Source organism: Hyla sarda, chromosome 1 (genome assembly GCF_029499605.1).
Source record: "Hyla sarda isolate aHylSar1 chromosome 1, aHylSar1.hap1, whole genome shotgun sequence".
NCBI classification, from domain to species: Eukaryota; Metazoa; Chordata; class Amphibia; order Anura; family Hylidae; genus Hyla; species Hyla sarda.
The window spans coordinates 457,929,810-457,954,980 of NC_079189.1; positions in this window are offsets into that span (position 1 = coordinate 457,929,810).

Consider the following 25,171-nt stretch of genomic DNA (forward strand, 5'->3'; position numbering starts at 1 on the left):
TTGATCGGACATTTTGATTGCTTTTTATTAATTTTTTCATGATATATATAGTGATCAAAAATACGCTATTTTGGACTTTGGGGGACCTCCGCTCGCGTTCTAGGTGAAATGGAGATGGTCCCAATCAGCCCAACTGAGCTGCCGGGAAACTTTTACTTTCAATATAGACATTGCGATCAACTTTGAACACCGCGTCTAAAGGGTTAATGGCGTGCGGCACAACGATCGGTGTCATTAGCCGCTGGGACCGGCCCAGTATGACGGCGTGACCCCGCGTTATATACCCGGACCACGTGCAGGGCGTACGGGTACGCCCTGCGTCCTTAAGAGGTTAAAAATCAGACAATGTGATTTTATGGATTTTTTGTTATGTCTCTCATAGTTGAGGTGTACCTGTGATAAAAATTACAGGCCTCTCTGACCCTTTTAAGTGGGAGAACTTGCACAATTGGTGGCTTATGAAATACGTTTTTGCCCCACTGTATGTAGGAATTACTCCCTGTAGGAAGGTCCCCCTGTAGATAGTTGCAGTCCCCCATGTATAGTAGCAATAGCCCCCTTTATGTAGTAGGCAGTAGCAGCCCCATTTAAGTAGTAGTTGTAGCACTCCTATTTAGGTAGTTGTACTAGTAGCCCCCTCTTAGGGAGTAATAGTAGCCCCCTTTAAGTATTCATAGTAGCCCCCTTTAGGTATTCAAGTAACCCCCTTTAGGTATTCATAGTAGCCTCCTTTAGGAAATCAAAGTAGCTCCTTTTTTGTAGTAATAGTAGCCCCCTTTGGATACTCATAGTAAATCCCTTTGGGTAGTACTAGTAGCCCCTTTAGATAGTAATAGTAGCCCCCTTAGATACCCATAGTAGCCCCCTTTAGATACTCATAGTAGCCCCCTTTAGGTACTCATAGTAGTCCTCTTTAGGTAGTAATAGTAGCCCCCTTTAGGTAGTAACCGTACCCCCTTAAGGTAGTAATAGAACCCATCTTAAGCACCTACCTTTAGGTAGTACCAGAACCCCCCTTTAAGTCATAACAGTACCCCCCTTTTAGGTACTAACAATATCCTCTTTTAGGAAATAACAGTAGCCCCCTTTAAGTAGTAACAGTACACCCCTTTAGTAAGTAACAGTACCCCCCTTTATGTAGTAACAGTACTCCCCTTTAGGTAGTAACAGTAGCCCCCTTTAGGTACTAGCAGTACTCCCCTTTATGTAGTTACAGTAGCCCCCCTTTCCTTAGAAACAGTACCCCCATTAGGTAGCAATAGTACCCCCCTTTTAGGTAGCAATAGAACCACCTTTGGGTAGCAACAGTACCCCCTTTAGGTACTAACAGAAGCCCCCCTTTAGATAGTAACAGTACCCCTGTTAGGTAGTAATAGAACCCCCTTTAGGTAGCCATGGTACCCCCTCTAGGTAGCAAAAGTACCCCCCTTTTGGTAGCAATAGTACCCCCTTTAGATAGCAATAGAAGCCCTCTTTAGGTAGCAATAGAACCCCGACCCCCTTTAGGTAGCAACAGGACCCCCATTAAGTAGTAACAGTTACCTCCCCTGTAGGTAGTAATAGTAGCCCCTTGTAGCTATTCAAGAATAAAAACAATGATGTCATTCATGCGCCAGAGTGCAGAGGATGGACTCTCTGCCTCTTGTGGCTTCCCTCAATATTGGGGGGGCCACAAGAGTGATTGACAGGGCCCGGAGCTAATGGCTCTACCCTCTGTCAATTAGTAGAGCACCGCATTTAACTGTAGCATTGTTCAAGAACAGGTGTTTTTTTTTAAAAAGCACATACTTTTATAGATTCAGACCCTAAAACTACACTACTCAAAAAAATAAAGGGAACACTAACATAACACATCCTAGATCTAAATGAATGAACTAATCGTATGAAATACATTCGTCTTTACATGGTTGAATGTGCTGAAAACAAAATCACACAAATTATCAATGGAAATCAAATTTATCAACCCATGGAGGTCTGGATATGGAGTCACACTCAAAATCAAAGTGGAAAACCACACTATAGGCTGATCCAACTTTGATGTAATGTCCTTAAAACATGTAAAAATGAGGCACAGTAGTGTGTGTGGCCTCCACGTGCCCGTATGACCTCCCTACAATGCCTGGGCATACTCCTGATGAGGTGGCCCTACTCCTGGACAGTCTGTGGTGCAACTTGGCATTGGTGGATGGAGCGAGACATGATGTCCCAGATGTGCTCAATCGGATTGAGGTCTGGGGAACGGGCGGCCAGTCCATAGCATCATTGCCTTCCTCTTGTAGGAACGGATGATACACTCCAGCCACATGAGGTCTAGAATTGTCTTGTATTAGGGGGAACCCAGGGCCAACCGCACCAGCATATGGTCTCACAAGGGGTCTGAGGATCTCATCTTGGTACCTAATGGCAGTCAGGCTACCTTTGGCAAGCACATGGAGGGCTGTGCGGACCCCCAAAGAAATGCCACCCCACACCATTACTGGCCCACCACCAAACCAGTCAAGCTGGAGGATGTTGCAGGCAGCAGAACGTTCTCCACGGCGTCTCCAGACTCTGTCACGTCTGTCACATGTGCTTAGTGTGAACCTGCTTTCATCTGTGAAGAGCACAGGGCACCAGTGGCAAATTTGCCAATCTCTGTGTTCTCTGGCAAATGCCAAGCATCCTGCACGGTGTTGGGCTGTAAGCACTCCTCCAGGTCTCCTGATGTACTGGCTTGTCTCCTGGTAGCGCCTCCATGCTCTGGACACTACGCTGACAGACACAGCAAACCTTCTTGCCACAGCTCGCATTGATGTGCCATCCTGGATGAGTGAAAGCACCGCTAGCATTCAAAAGTGACCAAAACATCAGCCAGGAAGCATAGGAACTGAGAAGTGGTCTGTGGTCACCACCTGCAGAACCACTCTTTTATTGGGGGTGTCTTGCTAATTGCCTATAATTTCCACCTGTTGTCTGTTCCATTTGCCCAACAGCATGTGAAATTTATTGTCAATCAGTGTTGCTTCCTGAGTGGACAGTGTGATTTCACAGAAGTGTGATTGACTTGGAGTTATATTGTGTTGTTTAAGTGTTCCCTTTATTTTTTTTGAGCAGTGTATTACAGGGCCATAAGTCATTACATGATCTTTCCCAGGCTCCTGAATGGCCAGACATGTGTCAGTGCTAAGCAGATCATGTGCTATTCAGGAGCCTGGGAAAGCTGTGTGTGACAGTCAGGCCCTGTAATGACTCATGGCCCTGTAATGATTACAGGGTCAGACTGTAACACACAGCTGGGAGGGAGGGAGTGGACTGGGATGGTGTTGGGGGTGTTTGGGGTCTATCTAATGATGTGTCTCTTTACTAAATCTGTACAGTTGTTGGGGAGATATCACGTAGAAGGTATATGTGCTAATTCTGGGAAACTGGCAATGGAGGCATTCCCATTGCTCTTTTAGTGATAATAAGGTTTTCATCTCCCCGGCCGTTCTGCCCGCACTCTTCAATAATATTCACTGCTCCGGCTGCTGATGTGTCTCTCAGCAGCTGGGTGCCGTGACATCACTACTGCTGCAGCAAAAGCAGTGAATATAAATTAAGGGGCGGGCAGACCTCTGGGAGATGAACACATTAGTATTCCTAAAAGAGCAATGGGAATGCCTCTATTGCTATTAGAGCACATATACATTTTGCTGGACATTACCCCAACGGCTGGATGGATTTGGCTGAGAGATGTCAGAGGGTTTCCCGCACAATAAGCCTGCGTAGTTAGTGTGGGTAACCCTCCTGTCAGAGTTCAGGGGCCATGGGCCCCACTATAATTACCTCTTTTACAACTATTGGATGGCAGGTGCTATAAAACATGAGCTTCTCCAATTGTGAAATGTTTTAAAAATTCCAGTAAAAAACAATACAATATTGGGCAGAGTTAGCATAAAACACGTGAACTTTTACTATGTTCAAGCCTTAGCATCACTGTTCTACTGCTGGTATCCAGTAGGGATTTTTAATGTAATGTGATGATTGTCATTTTCCTTGAATTCATAATTGTAGATGACATGCACAACATTTCTCTAAGAGCGCAGGCATTTAGAAGGGGTTCGGCTTATATGTCAACAATGGAGAATATGTTTATCGATCTCTACAGAAAGTATTATTTTTATGAAAGTCAAGACTATGAAATGTCTGATATAACATAAAGCATACACATTGTTGACAACTGGCTGGTTTAGAGTCCTTTATCATGACCTGTGCTGCATTTGAAAGAAAAGATATCACCCAAAGTGATGTCAGCATCTCCATATCTCCAGAGCCTGTGTGACATTAGTAATAAATCTGCCAAAGTTTCCATTTCCTAGAATGTTGTATCTTCTATTTTGCCCTCCAGGCCCCAGTTCCATGTTGGTGAATTATGTGACAATATTATCCATATTGTGTCATGTTCTTCCATCTTGGAAGAAATGTAACAGTCTAAGGCTGAGTTCACACAGTGTAAAGTAAACGCAAAATAATGTTGTTTTTTTATGTTGTTTTTTTTATCTAATAATGTGTTTTATGAAAGTATAAAAATTGCCCAAACCCTAAACAAAAAAATCAATAAATTTCCCTCAGTGTGTGCACTGACAGCTGCTTTTCCACAAACTGTAATAAAACACAATATTAGATCAAATGCTTTTTTACACCAATTTTTCTACCATTTTTGTTTTAAATTTACAATGTGTAAACTTAGCATACAAATGTTCTTATTACTATTATGATTATTATTAATATATGCACAAGATATATGGCAGAGTTGGAAAGGGTATTAATATATTACATTTGGTGGTATCTAAGCCAAATGCTTACATAAAATCAAGGAATAGCTCTATTGTATGTAACTACACAGTGGTCACAGCAGAACACAAAGTCTCAGTCATGCTGGTAAAGTCAATGGGGGAGGGCAGTTACTTAGAACTGAGCAGATGGTTTAATACATGAATATATGGCATTTGGCCTGGATACCATATTTTTGGAAGATATTATGTCCAAATGGAGGAACATAGAATTGATAAATCCTCCCTAATGTGTCAAGTTGAGAGGACACAACAAAGAAAGAGACTATTAGTATTCCCTTGGGCAACAAGCAATGACTTTGTAATGGTATTCCCCGTTCAGTGGGTATTAAAGTAAAGGATCACCTTATCACCTTTGGTAAATCTAAACCTATATATTGTAGGTCATTTTTATGATTTAAAACACCATATTTTATTTTATTTATATATATATATATATATCTATATATTTATATTTATATATTTATACATATATATATATATGACTATATTTCGCTAGTATACTCTCACTTCTGTTTATACCAAAATAAGCATGCAGTTTTTTCTTTATTGGTACATATGTCACTTTACTGCTGAATGTGTTTATAAAAGCCCCATACAGTAAAAGTACAGTATCATTCATCAATCCATCAATTCATCAATTCCCATATCTACTTAAAATGTTTTAAAAAATAGCTTACTTTACATGGAAGCCTTTTCCATGGTGCGAGTTGCCCTGCTCTCTAGTTTAGAACTAGGAGGGTCCCTTGTTTGCAGCAATGGTTTTGGGTAACAGATTGGACCCCCACATTTTCTAACTGACCAGTCAGGAAAGTAAAAAAACGGCCCCTTTAACAAGGCCTGAAGACATAGATGCTGCTTATTTTCTCAGTCTCCAATGTCTAAAATGAACTTATAGAGATCCATATGAAGGAGAACATTTGGGTCAGTTGTGGAGTATAATATAAGTAGAGATCGATTAGGGATCCCTGTGATTAACAATGGCCAGCCTTCATTTATGTGCACACAGGGAATATACTCCCTCATCCTGGAGAACAATGTCTGGAATACACTGAGTGCTTTGGAAAACATTATAATCTTTATATGAAAGAAGTTGATCTTTTCCGCAGAGCTGGGAAACTTTAAATAGTCAGGACTTGGAGTACTCTAAAACAGTTACTGGAAATAGTTGCATAGACATACAAAGTACTGGATTTCTAAGCAGATCCAGTTAATTGTTATTAAAAAGCCTCAGCTACATGTACTGTAAGCCAAATAATGACCTAAGACTCCCAGGAGGAAAGAATACCCGTATATGCCTGTTCCTTTTAAATGTGGAAAATCTCTAATTCACAATGGCAAAGTGATAAATGACCATCCTCAATTTTAATCACAGCAGGCTCTGGTCACAGCCAAATCCAGTAAATCTTGTTTGGAAAATGCTCAAACCGCCATCATTTCAGATTTATTCTGTAAAATCTTCTACAGAAGCTCCCAGCAAGGAAGAGGAAAAAGAAATTACCAGCAAATTCGGTATGTTCAGCAGTTTATACACAGCATTAAAACATGTTAAGTAGCATTCTAAGGAATTCAACTATATGAAGTGTACATTCAGTGCTTTCTATCCTGAATATACATGTTAAAGGGGTTATCCATCCTTTATAAACATGTTAAAGGGGTTATTCCGCCAAAAACAATGTATCCCCTATTCACAGGATAGGGCATAAGCGCCTGAATGTGGGGATCTGACCACTGGGATCTTCATAATGAGACCCCATCCTTACCAGCTGCATGATACTGCAGAAAGCATGTGTCTCCATGCATTGTCTCTGAGAGCACTCAAATGTTTTTGGCGTTCCTTTAGACAGAGCATAGTCTGACAATCCTTGCAGCGGGGAGAGTTGGGACCCCATAATGGAGAACGCATGGGTCCCAGCGGTCAGACCCTCACCCACAGATGCTTACCCCCTACCTTGTGGATGGGTTTTTCTTTTTTGGGCTTAAAGGGGTATTCCGTCCCTAGACATCTTATCCCCTGGGAACCCCGCGATCTCTGCTACGGCACTGCAGTCATCCGGTGCACTGAGCGAATCTTCACTCCGTTCCTGATGACTAGCGATGCAGCACTGATGTCACGGCCACACCCCTTGTGACATCATGCCCTCCCTCTCAATGCAAGTCTATGGGAGGGGGCATGTTGGCTGCCATGCCCCCTCCCATAAACTTGCATTGAGGGGGCATGGCCATGATGTCACAAGGGGGCATGACCGTGACATCACAAGCCTTCCTTTGCTGCAGCCGGAGTTCTAAGCGAATGACGGGTGCTGCAGGAAGATCACAGGGGGACCCCCATGATCAGACATCTTATCCCCTATCCTTAGGAAGCGGAGTGCCCCTTTAAGGAAACATATGGTTAGACCATCAATTTACATATACTGTACTCTTTTGGGGACATCTGAGTTAGTTATAGAGATCCCCTGTTCAGGAACTAAATTGGAAAGTGGCTACCAAGAGCATTTCTCTTACTAGAGGCCCTAGCACATTCATGTATTACACCAACAATGCATTGATTTGTTGCCTTTTTACCTTATGGATTACAGCAGATCAGTGGGGATCCTAATGGTTTATGCAACACATATAAATTGCCCCAGGGTGAGGGGAGGGTGCTACAAAGATCAACCAACAAAAAAATTGTGCCCAAAGCACACAATATCTTCTGAATTCCCAAAACCCTTTTAAAATTAACTTTCATTAATCATGCCAATAAAAATTGAAAACTATACAGTGAAATAAATGTATTAAACCACAACTCCTTGCCACTTTACTCAAGAAGTATACTGTACAAATCACCCCTGTACTAGAAACAATAAAGAGGTGCCTTTAATGGTGGTATATAAATTGCACATAAATGTTCAATATTCTGTATTGTGGACTCCACCATAATATGGGTCCGAAAATATAATATTACAATGATTAGTGCCTATACCACCATTAGATAAGAGATAATCATATAGGATAGCTGAATCTTAGCCTAGTGGCTTTGTATACAATGCCTAGGTAGACACATCTGCAGTATGTGCTACCACTTCTTCCTGGGTATTTGTAAACGTATCAGAGTAAAGTGTTTAAGGGGTGCTGATAAAAACACAAAATAACTGCCTTTCCTACATATTCACCACTGATATGTGGCTTCCTTTTCAAGGAACTAATACAAAGAAATAAAGAATGGCAACCACAGATAATGCACACCAACCCATGTGTAGATGAATATGAAAATCACTTTATTAGCAAAACCACAAAAGGGGAGACCATATTAAAAACACTTAAAACCACATGTAAATACACAGAGGAAAGGGACGTACCCCTACCTCCACCCCCTAACCCACGCTTAATAGCGTGTAAGTTAGAAACTGTCCAGAAAATAAATGCAAATATACCATTCCTAGTCCTCTAAAAACGACAAAAATATAGATATCAAAAATGAAACTATGCAATAATAATAAAGTGTCATGTGCAATACCAATAATTATCCCAAAAAAATTATATATATAAGTAAATGAATACCACTATACACTCTACCAAATGGTTAACACCAATGTGCCTATAAAACAAATGATGTATACAACAATAAACTATTCTCCCAAATGGAGAAGAAATGTGTAGCAATGGACAATAAGGTATACTCAAGAACTCAGGCCCATGGAAGGAATGTAGAAATGAAAAAATACAGGACAGTTTCCACCGCGGGATAGGGGGACAGCTTGCCCCAAGCGTTCCGCCAACTGCTACAGTGGCTTCCTCAGGAGTAATCACTTGCTCCCCCTCAATGCTATTTATACACAATCATTGTCAAATGTCACCTGTAATTATGCTGAATGCACATGTGCTGAGTCACAGCGCATACGCTCCATGCTCCATTTCTCTTTTTTCCGTGAAGTCTACGTTCGTATAGTCTGGTGACTGCGCCTGCGCAGATATGGTGTTCTCTCCGCGCATGCATAATGGTAAGGTCCCGGCGCATTTTGCTGGACTTTATATATGCACGCGGTGCAGCACTTTGTGTGCACGCGCGATAGGAATGGAGCTCTGCCACACTTCCGGCAGTCTCCATTTTGATTTCCCCCGCCCCATTTCCGGCGGAAGACCTGTACACTGCGTGTGAAGGAACAAACACACACCACGCTGGGTATGTAAACTTGTTTAATCAATCTAACCATGATTACAGGTGACATTTGACAATGATTGTGTATAAATAGCATTGAGGGGGAGCAAGTGATTACTTCTGAGGAAGCCGCTCTAGCAGGTGGCGGAACGCGTGGGACAAGCTGTCTCCTTATCCCGCAGTGGAAACTGTCCTGTATTTTTTCATTTCTACATTCCTTCCATGGGCATGAGTTCTTGAGTATACCTTATTGTCCATTGCTACACATTTCTTCTCCATTTGGGAGAATAGTTTATTGTTGTATACATCATTTGTATTATTGGCACATTGGTGTTAACCATTTGGTAGAGTGTATGGTGGTATTCATTTTGGATAATTATTTTAGTTTCATTTTTTATATCTATATTTTTGTCATTTTTAGAGGACTAGGCATGGTATATTTGCATTTATTTTCTGGACAGTTTCCAACTTACACGCTATTAAGCTTGGGTTAGGGGGTGGAGGTAGGGTTACGTCCCTTTCCTCTGTGTATTTACATGTGGTTTTAAGTGTTTTAATATGGTCTCCCCTTTTGTGGTTTTGCAAATAAAGTGATTTTCATATTCATCTACACGTGTTGGTGTGCATTATCTGTGGTTGCCATTCTTTCTTTCTTTGTATTAGTCTCATGCTTGGGCAACCTCTTTGCACCCACGTTTATCATTGTTGCGGTGCCCATCACCTTCTTACTGTGGATTCCTTTTCAAGGAAGACATGAGCAGACTGAGTAAACAATCGATCAGCGGGGCTTAAAGGTCATCTGTTTGTGACATCACATTTGACATGTGCCAATCACGATCACCTTGTCTCATCCCTTACATCAGACTTATCACCTGAATCCTAATATAAGAGCTTTTTATTGTTAACCAATATTTTTGTTCCTTACCTTCGGAACTCAGTCCCATGATAATGGTAAAACCCAGCCCCAGGCTCTGCTCCTGGACATCATCTGATACTGCGCTTGCGCAGCTCGGGTGAATTGCTGGCAGAGCTGTGCTCATGACATCTGACTTAGGCTACAGGCATCCAATGTGGGGACATACTCATTTTTTCGCCTACATCGGCTAACCAAATCTAAGTGTGCACTTCCATTAAGAGCTCTAATATAAAACAGTTGATACAATAAGAGATCTTTTCTATAGTGATATTATAAAGATAGTGATCAGATTGGCCATTCTGAACCAAAAAGTGCCTTAATAAAGCCTTATGTTTATTACTCAGTTAGGATACTTGATCCATACCCATACAAATTAAACTGTATTCAATTTAGTATTTCCTTTATTAGTGTTTCCTTTTTTCTTTTTTTTTTCTTTTTTGCACTTTTTGGTTCTACGGTGCAATTTATATACCACCATTAAAGTCACCCCTTTATTGTTTCTAGTACAGGGGTGATTTGTACAGGGTACCTCTTGAGTAAAAGTTGCAAAGGAGTTGTAGTTTTAATAATTTTTTTCACTGTATAGTTTAAAATTTTTATTGGGGTGATTGATAAAAGTTAATTTTTTAAGGGTTTGGGGAAATTAGAGGGTAATGTCTCCTTTGGGCAGAAATTTGTTGGTTGGGATCTTAAAAGTGAAAGGATGCTGTGAACTAGATTCTATCCTGTGATATTGGGAAATGTATATGGGATAAGGCTTTCTTCTAAAATATGTAATGCAGTGTATGCATAAACACTTGACATAGGAATTATGAGTAACTTTGTATAATACTGATAATAAATAATAACCTTTATTTGTATAGAAGAACCAGAATGCACACAGGTTTACAAACAAGGGAAGCAGTAAAGAAATATAAACATCACACAAGCAAATATCTACTAACAATTGAACAGAAGGCAACTAAACCGTGCAAATTACAATTTAAATAGTATATGTTTTTTTTATTCTATTATAAGACCTTTTCAAAATGACTCATGTGAAACAGATGGCATCAAATGTAGAAAACATTTCAACTAGTGTATTTGCTTTATTAAACTAAATTATCTAATGTGTCTTTCTTTAAAATCTTTCTCTCTACATTATGAGGCATAAGACTAACGTACTCAAGTTATAACAGTAGGATCCAGTTCACAGAGTACAATTTGATACATCTCATTTTTATTCAATGAATGTCCGCCATATTTATTTAGATAAAACCTTTATTAATTACTGAACTTTATTTGCCAGTAGCCACTAGCGGAGCTTAGTGCATTTAGATCTCTACAGCTCCTGCTGAACCATAGGATATGAGTATGTAATAAGCTTCTAAACAGCTTCAGTTATATAATATATATATATATATATATACAGTGACCCCCCGACCTACGATGGCCCCCGACATATGATGAAATCGACATACGATGGCCTCTCAGAGGCCATCGCATGTCAATGTCAGCATCGACATACGATGCTTTTTTATGTCAGGGCCATCGCATTAAGTGCTATCCGGCAGCACCAAATGCTTAAGCTGCTGCCGGATAGCAGCTTAATGTTCCCCGTGTGGTGCGGTAAGTATTACTTACCCCTCCACGATGCTCCGGGGTGCCCTCCGGGTCCAGCGCTGGTCTTCCGGCGTCTTCTCGGCCCTCTCTGATGACGTCAATATGCTGCTGCGCACGCCATCCAATAGGAAGGGCGTACGCAGCGGCGTAATGACGTCGCTACGCAGGCCCAGTAAGGCCTTGCGGAAGACAGAAGAGGACCGGAGAAGACAGAAGAGGACCAGAGAAGACAGAAGAGGACCTGAGAAGACAGCGGAGGACCGGAGAAGACAGCAGAGAGCCCAGCGGAGGCCCGGGATCACCATCGGGAGCGGCGGGGACACCACCTCGAGCGGCGGGGACAGGTGAGTACAGCTTCCTATACTTTACATTGCACGGATCCCTCAACATACGATGGATTCGACAAACGATGGCTCGTTTGGAACGAATTACCATCGTTTGTTGAGGGACCACTGTATATATATATATATATATATATATATATATATATATATATGCAATCTCCACCACAGCACAAAAAAATCTGAGGTCCAGGATCAAGTAGAAAGGCTCCCAAGTTTATTCACACCATAAATGTGATAGCGGTGCAACGTTTCGGCAAACTGCCTTTGTCAAGCATGGACTGCTGACCTGCCAGTTGGCTGACCACGTGCACATACAGAGGGGGTCTTTGCTGGCTCTTTCGCTTGGAATTACTATATATATATATATATATATATATATATATATATATATATATAAAGCCATGTAGCAGAAAAAGATAGAACTCTCATTCTTATAATATTATCATGGAACTAAATACTAATGAATTTTGGGCATAAAAAATGAAATGTTGAAAAGTAGACTTTTTAGGATTTGCTCACATACTACAGTTTTATTTGGTAATGGTTAACTTTATTTTTTATTTTTATATAGAGCTGACATATTCCACCACACTGCTGTACAAGAATTATCATCATTCCTATTGGTCCCTGCCCCTACTGGATCTTACACTCTAAATTCCAAGGTACAGTAACTTATTAGTATGTTTTCGGAGTGTGTAGGGAAACTAAAGAACCTGGAGAAAATCCATAGGAACACAGAACATACAAACTCTATGCAGAAGTCGTCCTCGGTCAGATTTGAGCTCAGGAGCCAAGTGCTGGAAGGCAGCAGGAAGTGGCAGCTGCTCTATTCTTTAAAATTTCTGCCCTACTTTTTGATGACTAACATGACAGCTCAAGCATCCTGCCATTATAAGACATTTACCTTAAAGGGGTTCTCTGCTTTAGATAATCCCTGCTTGCTAGAAAAGTCCCTTGACAATGAACTGATTAAAATGTACCTCTGCTGGGACCCCCACCTATCAGCTGTAATCTGTGAAGAAACCTGGAAATATGTGTTTAATTTCCCTGCAGCGCCACCACGGGAAAAAATAAGCATTGCACAGTTTCTATTCAAATCAAGGGATTGTGTTACTAAGGCAAGGGAAAGATGCTCATTGCAACCATTCTTCCCTCTGGCCAAAACCAAAAAATCTAAAACAGAGTACTTCCTCTATTGACTGGTTTTCTAAACTAGATTATCCCTTTAACTGGAGCAGAATATTTTACATTACTCATCATTAATACTGCTCAACAACACAGCCTGTAACATATCATCATGGTTCCTAAGCTACAAATCAGATTGGAACCTCTGGAATAAATCCTTGGTTTTTCATTTTTCATTCACGGTCAGCAGGAATTTAGGAGTTATCTATCTTATTCTGTTATATCGCTCATGACAAATAATACAAAAAGAAACATTGCAGAAGTGTTGAGTGCTTCATTTATATCCATCTTTTTGACATGTCCAGATAGACATCCCACATTAGGGCTAAGGAGAAAGTGCCACTTTTATTTCAAGAATGAAACTGTCTGTAGGAAGTGACAGTACGCAGTCAACCAGGCCATATGAGCAGTCAGTTCAGGTTAATTTAATCCGATGGGGGAAGGGATGCCTGGCATTCTTCCTGCCACAAATAGAATGTGTGGTATCTTCAGACAAGAGGCTCGTTCAAGTGTGTCACTATCCAAAGGACATTTGCTGAAACAAGGCTGTCTGGAAGACTAAAAGTGAAGAGAACAGATTGCATAGCCAGCACAAAGACAGTCCAGACTAGATTTTTCAATGACACATATTTGAAATTGGTGTTTAGAATCGATGAATGATAACTAAGACACGCGTCCTGCACTGCAGATAAAGGGAGATTGGGGAATTAGATCTCAAAGGGGTATTGCCATTTCAACATTTCTGGCATGTCCTGTGGATGATGAGATAGGAATATTCCTTTAAGTACGATTGAATCTTGTGCACTGATCTTGTGCACTGATGTGAACACAAGATATTCTGGCAGTATGCATAAAAAGCATCAAAATCTTAATCTGAATTAACCTCTTCCCAACAGTTGAAGTGGGAGGTAATTCCTGCAAAATGCCGTACACCTATGTAATGTGACAATAAACAATTATCAATACTAACCGTACCATCTAAGGATATATGGGTACTATCTGTGAACCCATCAAAACCGTTACAACGAAATTGATGGGTGCTGATAGGTTACTATTGCAGCTGGAGAATACCTGATCTTCCCTTTTATTACACCTAAGTACACATATTGCAAAAATGACCCATAATAATATGCCATTAGTATCACTTAGCACCCCTGGGTTCTGTTGCCAGTAGGAAAGCAGGTGGCCACTTTGTAGGTTTTCAATTTCTGATATAAAAAGACAGACAGTAAATATAAGCTCTGTTGGTTACTCAGCAACAAGCTGCACTAAGAGAGGAGACCAAACTGGATGTCGTGGAGACCAGTGTACCAGTGTCACCTTTTAAATGACCAACATTTTATAGTACATATTGCTGATGTTGATTTAATAGTACATATTGCTGATTGCAACAAATACTGTGGGGGACATTTCCTAATCTAGTCTATTCTGGGTATGCTTATAGACCAGCGTATGTGGTAGTTTCCTGTCTATTGTGCTCCTAATTTATCAAAGGTCTCACAGCCCTTGATAAATTCTGTGCTCAGACTTCAGGGTCTACAGCTTAAACTGCATTTAGACCTGCTCCAACATGGTCTGACATTTCAGCGTATTTTGGGCAGATGCGACAAAAGTCGCACTTGATAAATTCAGCACCAATGCATTTTCCAATGCATTTCCGTCTAAAATAGACTTGCATGCATCATGTTCTAAAAATCCTCTACAGCAAAAGTCGCAGAAAAGTCGCACATATTTAGACTGCGACTTTCTGTGTGACAAATTTAGACAGGAAAAACCAGTCTAAATCCTTTGATAAATCTCCCCCTGTATCTCTATGATGAATGAGAAAGAGAAAAGTTCTGCTCACCCCTCCACATTGTAACTCCACTATCCAAGTCGGCCAGGTGCAAGGGTGTAGCTGCTGAGAGCACGATGAGAAGGATGAAAGGGATCCCTTTTACCAAGTGCAAACCAGCACTCCAGTCCATACTTGGTGAATGGTATAAAAAGCTTCAAGCTTTACTTAGTCCATAGTAAAAATTGTCATACAAAAAAGAAGGAAGGGATTAAAATGTGCAACAAACACCGACGCGTTTCGAGAGACTCTATGCCTTGACAAAGGGTCTCCCGAAACTCGTCGGTGTTTGTTGCACTTTTTAACCTCTTCCTTCTTTTTTGTATGGTGAAGAGGGGGAGAAGAAAGGATCCTTTATGGCGCTCTTCATAGAAGAAATGGTGAAATTAAGGCCGTATTAACAGCATTAAATTATAAAACTGGTTTATTAAAGCGCTCATGGACAACGCGTTTCAAAGGGTAGCCCCCTTCTTCATCAGGTCCAGTGATAGGTCAGAATAAAAAGTACGTCATTATATACAAAAAAAGCCCGCGAACTACACAAGTAAGAGTGCGGGAAAGATACACATAAAAACATAAATGTACAAAATAGACAGGATGAAACATAAAACGACAGCATACATATAAAATGCATTCTCCCAAAATACACTCATATGTAAAATTATTAAAATAATGGTCACTTATGGAGAGAAACCCTTACATCAATTTCCTTCTGTTTTACCTGGGACTCGCGGTGAACAGGAGGAAACAGAAAGAGGGCTCATTTAGACATGTTGTAGTGTCAGCTCTAAGCTTGAATGCGCTAAGCAGCTACCGCTCCGGCAACGACCATGATGGGAGACAGCCAAAAAGCAGCAAGGTTTGTTCAGAGGCCAGCGGAACCCTATCTTCACCTGTGTATACATGTTTGCACAATGGATGGCAACTTCTACCAAAGGTTTCAGAAACACAGAAAAGCATGAAAAATATATACACCAAAAAGTATATATATATTTAAAAATATATCTATGGTGGGATATTACATATTCTCAGATACCGGCTTCCTTGAAAGCACCTGGGTAAGGGTTTACTATTACAGCTAGACAAAACATGGCGAATCTACAAAAGTGACAGATAAAATTATATGAATATCGTTCTTATATTAGGAAATATCCAAATGTAATTTAGAAGGATTTTGGAGAATTCCTTCATTCTGCTTCTAAAAACGGGTGGAAAATATCACATTTATATAAAACCCTCTTCATACAGCCTGTGTAGTTCCAATTTTAGGGTATATAAAAGACCCAACACCAGATTTAGAGGTGAGGGGGAGGCAATCTTCTTTCATCAATACCTTACCTCTTCTAGCTATTAGATGGTGCTAGAAGACCCTTGAAGGAGATGAACTTGATATGTAAGGGTGTTTCTCAGCAAATCAGTTCCGTGGCTTCATTAAGTCCTGCTGGTTGTAGAGAGGATAAGGTATAAATCCAATACATCTCTTCTTTTGACAGTACCTCCATTCTATTGGTGGTGTATGATGAAATATGCTCAATAGGTAGAATAGAGATCGGATTCGGTTCTCCACTGTGTGAGGTGCTAATATGTCGGGACAGGCTGTGAAGTAGATAGCCTTTTTTAATATTATTCCTGTGTTGGTTAAGCCGCTGGTGTAGATGTTGTGTTGTTCGACCAACATATTGTTTGCCACACTTGCATGTAATTAGGTAAATAACAAAAGATGATTGGCAGGTCATATGTGATTTTATATGAAATGTGGCCCCTGTCTGTGGATTCTGAAAACAGGTCTGATTGTGGCCAATTGTAGTACAGCAAAGGCATCTTGTGCGGGCCCATCTATAGGCCCCATTTTTTGGTGACATATTTATGTTAGATTGTTTCAGTTTTTTTTATATTATTATTACTAATCTGTTTGTTCTTCTTCCCCCGACTAGGTGCAAGAATATTACGAAGTGTTGGAGCCCTTCGGTAAGTACAACCGGGTTTTTTTGGGAGTAGATCTGCAAGGTGTGGATCTGACCTTAAAATATCCCAGTGTCTCTCTATTATTTGTTGGATCAGCTTATGGCCCCCGGAGTAAGTTGTAATAAAGTTCATAGTAAGTTTACTTATATCTGTGCTGTTATTTTCCTTTGGATGTTCATTTGTTTTCTTTTCCGTGATTCTTTGGTTGACACTTGACACCAATTCTTCTGAGTTAGGTGTTCTAACGTCCCCATATTTGATGTCTGAAACTTGAGGTGGTAGCCAGTCTGATTGTGTAAGTTTCATCGTTTTTTGGAAAGCATCCTTAATCAGTTCCTGTGGATATCCCTTCTCAAGAAAGCGATTTTTCAGGACATCTGCCTGTTCTAAGAAGGTTGCATCCTCTAAACAGTTTTTCCGTATTCTACGGAACTGTCCATACGGGATATTTTCTTTCCATTTTTTGTGGTGTCCACTTAGGAAAGGCACATAGCTATTAGAGTCAAAGGGCTTGAAATAGGTGGATGTAATGATGTTATTGCCCATGTGTGATATGGATAAATCCAAAAATTCCATGGAAGTGTTTTAAAAATTCGGAGATAGCTTTATGCCCCAGTCATTGTTATTGATTTCTTGTACAAAGGTAGAGTTGACCTGTATGTTACCTTTCCATAAAAAGAAAAGGTCATCTATATACCTTTTGTATATAATCACGTGCTCAGAAAAGAGGGGGTTCGATGTTATAAATTTCTCTTCAAAGGACCCCATAAATAAGGTCCCCATCGCCGTCCCTCTTACTTGGTGATATGTTTTTCCATTATAGGTGAAGAAGTTATTTTCTAAAATTAATTGTAAGCATTTTATGAGAAATGTAATTTGTTCCGGGGGAATACGGGGGTCTTTTTGTAAAACAGATAGAACACTAGCTAATCCTAGATTATGCTGTATATTTGTATACAGGGCTGTCACATCCATGGTCACTAGTGCCATGTCCTCTTTCCATTCATAGCCTTTCAAAATATTTATCAGTTGGTCGGAGTTCTTCAGGTGGCTGGGTAGCTCTTGTACATAAGGTTGTAATATTAAGTCAAGATATTGAGATAAGTTGCAGGTGGCACTATTGATCCCTGATATAATAGGTCTCCCAGGGGGATTTTTTTCATTTTTGTGCACCTTGGGTAGATGGTAATAAAACGGAACACTTGGTGTAGGGATAAAAAGAAATCTTTTTTATTTTTGTGTTATTACCTTATTGGATAAACCCTCATTCACCAGGGTTAATATCCTTTTTTGAAGTTCAGGATGAGGGTCTGTGTCAACCTCTTTGTAATAGAGGGTATCACCCAAGATGTTCATGGCTTCTCTATTGTACTCGGATATGTCTTCTTTTTTGTATGACAATTTTTACTATGGACTAAATACAGCTTGAAGTTTTTTTTATACTATTTACCAAGTATGGACTGGAGTGCTGGTTTTCTCCCTTGGTAAAAGGGATCCCTTTCATCCTTCTCACTGTACCTCTGAACCCTGCATTAGGCAGGGGATGGTTGTCATCCTACAGCACTAGGGTTGGATTATTAAATAAAAAAAAAAAGGTAGAAGAGTAATGTACAGGAGAGGCCATATATGTCTTCTTATAGAAAGTTCTGTATTTTTCTACTAACTTCTATAGTATAAGTTTTTAAAGCTCAGAACATACTGTGAGTTTTTAACCAGAATTCCTGGACTAAAGAATATGGATCAATGTGTTCTCTCATTTTTTAGCCTTACTAGGTGTAACTGACTTGTCTGTTTAGTAAATACTTGGATTCCCATGAAATAACAATTCCAGAGCATTTGTTCTTGGAACTCTGCAGTGTGCCTTTCATGTTTTTTCTCTTGGAAAAATTTGAATATAGGGGGATTCCCAACTCACAAAGTGATGACATATTGCAAAACTGACCCAGCATTGTGACCTCTCCACAGTCTTTCCCTGCACAATGATGCCTATGATGATGCCTACTCCACAAGGAAACTGTAGCTCAGCTGTATTCAGGTAAAGCTCCCTAGACAGCCAGGTAGCCATAAATGCCTCTGTGCAGGAACACAGTGCCATTAGGATCACTGTGGGCGGTCCCAGGGGGTCCTAGAGGTCAGATGTTCTCACTGCCATCACTTTCTAAAATTGGAAAACCCTTTTAATTGACATGTGGTGTTTGTAATGTGGTAGTTTATACTCTATTGCACAACTACCACCAAAAGAAAGCTAATACAAACCAATACAATTAAGACAGATCTTAAGTTAAAGGGAATCTGTCAGCTCTATTTTCCACTAAGAGAGGCAGACATCATTGGATAGCTGTTAAAGCAAATAGTACATTTCCAAGGAAGCAGGGCAGAGTTGCTCAAGTGCCACAACTTGGCGGGCCTTTTCACTTGCCCTCACCTCTCAGCCTCTCCTTGACTTGTTTACAGAGTTTTGGAAGTCAATTATGGAGGAGCCAGGAGGTCAGGGTGAGTAAGGAGGCATACCATGGGAGATCATTTTTGCAGGAAATCCGCATCAAAAACCAAATACATACATACATACATGCAGTGGATTGACACTATGGATTACTTGGCATTGATCAGTGTATTTGAGGCAGACATTTTCCATAGCTAATGTAAACACATCCTAAATATTTCATGATTCCAAGTATTCAATGTGTGTCTTAAACAGCCCATACTCAAGACCGGCAGCAAACAGCTACTTTACATAGTTGATAAGGTTGAAACAAGACAACAATCTATCAAGTTCAACCTATAACTGTCACGATGCCGGCTGGCAGGAGGTGGATCCTCTGTGCCAGAGAGGGATTGGCGTGGACCGTGCTAGTGGACCGGTTCTAAGTTACTACTGGTGTTCACCAGAGCCCGCCGCAAAGCGGGATGGTCTTGCTGCGGCGGTAGTAACCAGGTCGTATCCACTAGCAACGGCTCAACCTCTCTGACTGCTGAAGATAGGCGCGGTACAAGGGAGTAGACAAAAGCAAGGTCGGACGTAGCAGAAGGTCGGGGCAGGCAGCAAGGATCGTAGTCAGGGGCAACGGCAGGAGGTCTGGAACACAGGCTAGGAATACACAAGGGAACGCTTTCACTAGGCACAAGGGCAACAAGATCCGGCGAGGGAGTGCAGGGGAAGTGAGGTATACATAGGGAGTGCACAGGTGAAGACACTAATTGGAACCACTGCGCCAATCAGTGGCGCAGTGGCCCTTTAAATCGCAGAGACCCGGCGCGCGCGCGCCCTAGGGAGCGGGGCCGCGCGCGCCGGGACAGGACCGAGGGAGAGCGAGTCAGGTACGGAAGCCGGGGTGCGCATCGCGAGCGGGCGCCACCCGCATCGCGAATCGCATCCCGGCTGGAGGCGGTATCGCAGTGCACCCGGTCAGTGGATCTGACCGGGGCGCTGCCGTAGCGAGGATGTTGCGAGCGCTCCGGGGAGGAGCGGGGACCCGGAGCGCTCGGCGTAACAGTACCCCCCCCCTTGGGTCTCCCCCTCTTCTTAGAGCCTGAGAACCTGAGGACCAGACTTTTATCTAGGATATTGTCCTCAGGTTCCCAGGATCTCTCTTCAGGACCACAGCCCTCCCAGTCAACTAAAAAAAAAGTTTTTCCTCTGACCTTTTTGGAGGCCAGTATCTCCTTTACAGAGAAGATGTCCGAAGAACCGGAGACAGGAGTGGGAGAAATAGGTTTGGGAGAGAAACGGTTGATGATGAGTGGTTTAAGAAGAGAGACATGAAAGGCATTAGGAATATGAAGAGAAGGAGGAAGAAGAAGTTTGTAAGAGACAGGATTAATTTGGCACAAGATTTTGAAAGGACCAAGATAGCGTGGTCCCAATTTGTAGCTGGGAACACGGAAGCGGACATATTTAGCGGAGAGCCATACCTTGTCTCCGGGAGAAAAAATGGGGGGAGCTCTTCTTTTCTTATCGGCAAACTTTTTCATGCGCGATGAAGCCTGTAAGAGAGAATTTTGGGTCTCTTTCCATATGGTGGAAAGATCACGAGTTATTTCATCCACAGCGGGCAAACCAGAGGGCAAAGGAGTAGGGAGGGGGGGAAGAGGGTGACGGCCGTACACCACGAAAAATGGGGATTTGGAAGAAGATTCAGAGACTCTGAAGTTGTACGAGAATTCGGCCCATGGTAGAAGATCTGCCCAGTCATCCTGGCGGGAGGAAACAAAATGCCGTAAATAATCACCCAGGACCTGGTTAATTCTTTCTACTTGCCCATTGGATTGAGGATGATAAGCAGAAGAAAAGTTTAATTTAATCTTGAGTTGTTTACAGAGAGCCCTCCAGAATTTTGACACGAATTGGACGCCTCTATCCGAGACGATCTGCGTGGGCAACCCGTGAAGACGAAAAATGTGTACAAAAAATTGTTTTGCCAACTGAGGCGCTGAAGGAAGACCAGGAAGAGGAATAAAATGTGCCATCTTGGAAAATCGATCAACGACCACCCAAACAACAGTGTTGCCACGGGATGGGGGTAAGTCTGTAATAAAGTCCATACCAATCAGAGACCAAGGCTGTTCGGGGACAGGCAGAGGATGAAGGAGGCCAGCAGGCTTCTGGCGAGGAGTCTTATCCCGGGCACAGACAGTGCAGGCCCGCACAAAATCAACAACATCCGTCTCCAGAGTCGGCCACCAATAGAAACGAGAGATGAGTTGCAAGGATTTCTTGATGCCCGCATGGCCTGCGAGATGGGAGGAGTGACCCCATTTGAGGATTCCGAGGCGTTGGCGTGGAGAGACAAAGGTCTTCCCTGGAGGAGTTTGCCTGATGGAGGCTGGAGAAGTGGAGATCAGGCAGTCAGGAGGAATGATGTGTTGCGGAGAGAGCTCTACTTCCGAGGCATCCGAGGAACGAGAGAGAGCATCGGCCCTAATGTTCTTGTCGGCAGGGCGAAAGTGAATTTCAAAATTAAAACGGGCAAAGAACAGAGACCACCTGGCCTGGCGAGGATTCAGCCGTTGGGCAGACTGGAGATAGGAGAGATTATAAGCACCTCTTAAGTCCAGTTTGGTAAAGATGTGGGCACCTTGGAGGCGATCAAAGAGTTCAGAGATAAGAGGTAGGGGGTAGCGGTTCTTTACCGTGATTTTATTAAGTCCGCGGTAGTCAATGCAGGGACGTAGGGAGCCATCTTTCTTGGACACAAAGAAAAATCCAGCTCCGGCAGGAGAGGAGGATTTGCGGATAAACCCCTTTTTTAAATTTTCCTGGATGTATTCAGACATAGCAAGAGTCTCTGGGGCGGACAGAGGATAAATTCTGCCCCGGGGTGGAGTAGTGCCCGGAAGGAGGTCAATAGGACAGTCATAAGGCCTGTGAGGAGGTAAAGTCTCAGCTTGTTTTTTGCAAAATACGTCAGCATAGTCCATATAGGCCTTAGGGAGACCGATTACAGGGGGAACCACAGGGTCACGGCAGGGAGTACTGGGAACCGGTTTAAGGCAGTCTTTGAAACAAGAGGTACCCCAGCTCTTGATCTCCCCTGTGGACCAATCAAGGGTAGGGGAATGGCGTTGAAGCCATGGTAGTCCAAGGAGAATTTCGGAAGTGCAATTGGGGAGGACCAAAAACTCAATTTTTTCGTGATGAGGTCCGATGCACATTAGGAGGGGTTCCGTGCGGTAACGCACGGCACAGTCCAATCTTTCATTGTTAACGCAATTGATGTAGAGGGGTCTGGCGAGACTGGTCACTGGGATGTTGAACCTGTTGATGAGAGAGGCCAAAATAAAGTTTCCTGCAGATCCGGAATCCAAGAAGGCCTTAGTGGAGAAGAAGAAGGTAGAGGCAGATATCCGCACAGGCACAGTAAGACGTGGAGAAGCAGAGTTGACATCAAGGACTGTTTCACCTTTGTGCGGAGTCAGCGTACGTCTTTCCAGGCGGGGAGGACGGATAGGACAATCCTTCAGGAAGTGTTCGGTACCGGCACAGTACAGGCAAAGATTCTCCATGCGGCGTTGTGTCCTCTCTTGAGGTGTCAGGCGAGACCGGTCAACTTGCATAGCCTCCACGGCGGGAGACACAGGAACGGATTGCAGAGGACCAGAGGAGAGAGGAGCCGGGGAGAAAAAACGCCTCGTGCGAACAAAGTCCATATCCTGGCGGAGCTCCTGACGCCTTTCGGAAAAACGCATGTCAATGCGAGTTGCTAGATGAATGAGTTCATGTAGGTTAGCAGGAATTTCTCGTGCGGCCAGAACATCTTTAATGTTGCTGGATAGGCCTTTTTTAAAGGTCGCGCAGAGGGCCTCATCATTCCAGGATAATTCGGAAGCAAGAGTACGGAATTGTATGGCGTACTCGCCAACGGAAGAATTACCCTGGACCAGGTTCAGCAGGGCAGTCTCAGCAGAAGAGGCTCGGGCAGGTTCCTCAAAGACACTTCGAATTTCCGAGAAGAAGGAGTGTACGGAGGCAGTGACGGGGTCATTGCGGTCCCAGAGCGGTGTGGCCCATGACAGAGCTTTTCCAGACAGAAGGCTGACTACGAAAGCCACCTTTGACCTTTCAGTAGGAAACTGGTCCGACATCATCTCCAAGTGCAGGGAACATTGTGAAAGAAAGCCACGGCAAAACTTAGAGTCCCCATCAAATTTATCCGGCAAGGATAGTCGTAGGCTGGAAGCGGCCACTCGCTGCGGAGGAGGTGCAGGAGCTGGCGGAGGAGATGATTGCTGAAGCTGTGGTAGTAGCTGCTGTAGCATCACGGTCAGTTGAGACAGCTGATGGCCTTGTTGCGCTATCTGTTGTGACTGCTGGGCGACCACCGTGGTGAGGTCGGCGACAACTGGCAAAGGAACTTCAGCGGGATCCATGGCCGGATCTACTGTCACGATGCCGGCTGGCAGGAGGTGGATCCTCTGTGCCAGAGAGGGATTGGCGTGGACCGTGCTAGTGGACCGGTTCTAAGTTACTACTGGTGTTCACCAGAGCCCGCCGCAAAGCGGGATGGTCTTGCTGCGGCGGTAGTAACCAGGTCGTATCCACTAGCAACGGCTCAACCTCTTTGACTGCTGAAGATAGGCGCGGTACAAGGGAGTAGACAAAAGCAAGGTCGGACGTAGCAGAAGGTCGGGGCAGGCAGCAAGGATCGTAGTCAGGGGCAACGGTAGGAGGTCTGGAACACAGGCTAGGAATACACAAGGGAACGCTTTCACTAGGCACAAGGGCAACAAGATCCGGCGAGGGAGTGCAGGGGAAGTGAGGTATACATAGGGAGTGCACAGGTGAAGACACTAATTGGAACCACTGCGCCAATCAGTGGCGCAGTGGCCCTTTAAATCGCAGAGACCCGGCGCGCGCGCGCCCTAGGGAGCGGGGCCGCGCGCGCCGGGACAGGACCGAGGGAGAGCGAGTCAGGTACGGAAGCCGGGGTGCGCATCGCGAGCGGGCGCCACCCGCATCGCGAATCGCATCCCGGCTGGAGGCGGTATCGCAGCGCACCCGGTCAGTGGATCTGACCGGGGCGCTGCCGTAGCGAGGATGTTGCGAGCGCTCCGGGGAGGAGCGGTGACCCGGAGCGCTCGGCGTAACAATAACCTTATTGTGTTGATCCAGAGAAAGGCAAGAAACAGGTTCAACATAGACATTTCAGTGCAGCAGATTCCCATGCACTATTTCTCCCGTTACTATTGTCCATCACAAAATAACGGCCGTTATTAATAACAGGCTATAATGGGTCAAAACGGCTATTAGAAAAATCCCATAAACTATAATGGGATTTTCTAACGGCCGTATAAGATTTTGTAACTGCCGTTTTACAGCTGATTTTCAGACGGAACTTCGGACGGATCTTTAAAACGGAGTAATTTTGTAGTGTGAAAGGGGCCTAATAGAACAGTTCAGTATGAAAAAATATTTTTTCAGAAAACTCCCAATCCCTGACTTTCATCATTGTCTGCCAGTTACAATCATATTCAAATGTTTTTGTTTTTTTTTCCAATCCTTTGGATGTTGAAGTTCTTGTTTTAGTATTTGAAGAAAAGAAGATTGTAATCTTTTAGGCCTCTTACATTTGCATGGTTCAGAGCCTATAAGAATGTAAATAAAACATGTTTTGGCTTCACAACTATTGTTTTAACTGGAAAAGATTGTCCATGACAAAAACTATTTCAAATTGAGGCAAGAATAGTGTATGCACGTCACACAATAATTTTTGTATGTTTTATTATGTATTGTTTGTAGAGTTGTGTGCCAAGCACTGAATAGATCTGTGTTTTCTTATCCAATGAAATCCACATTACAGGCATATTAAATTGCATTAGAATGGGCAAATTATACTCCTGCGGCATTAGCAGATAAGCAATGCATAGAAATTAATC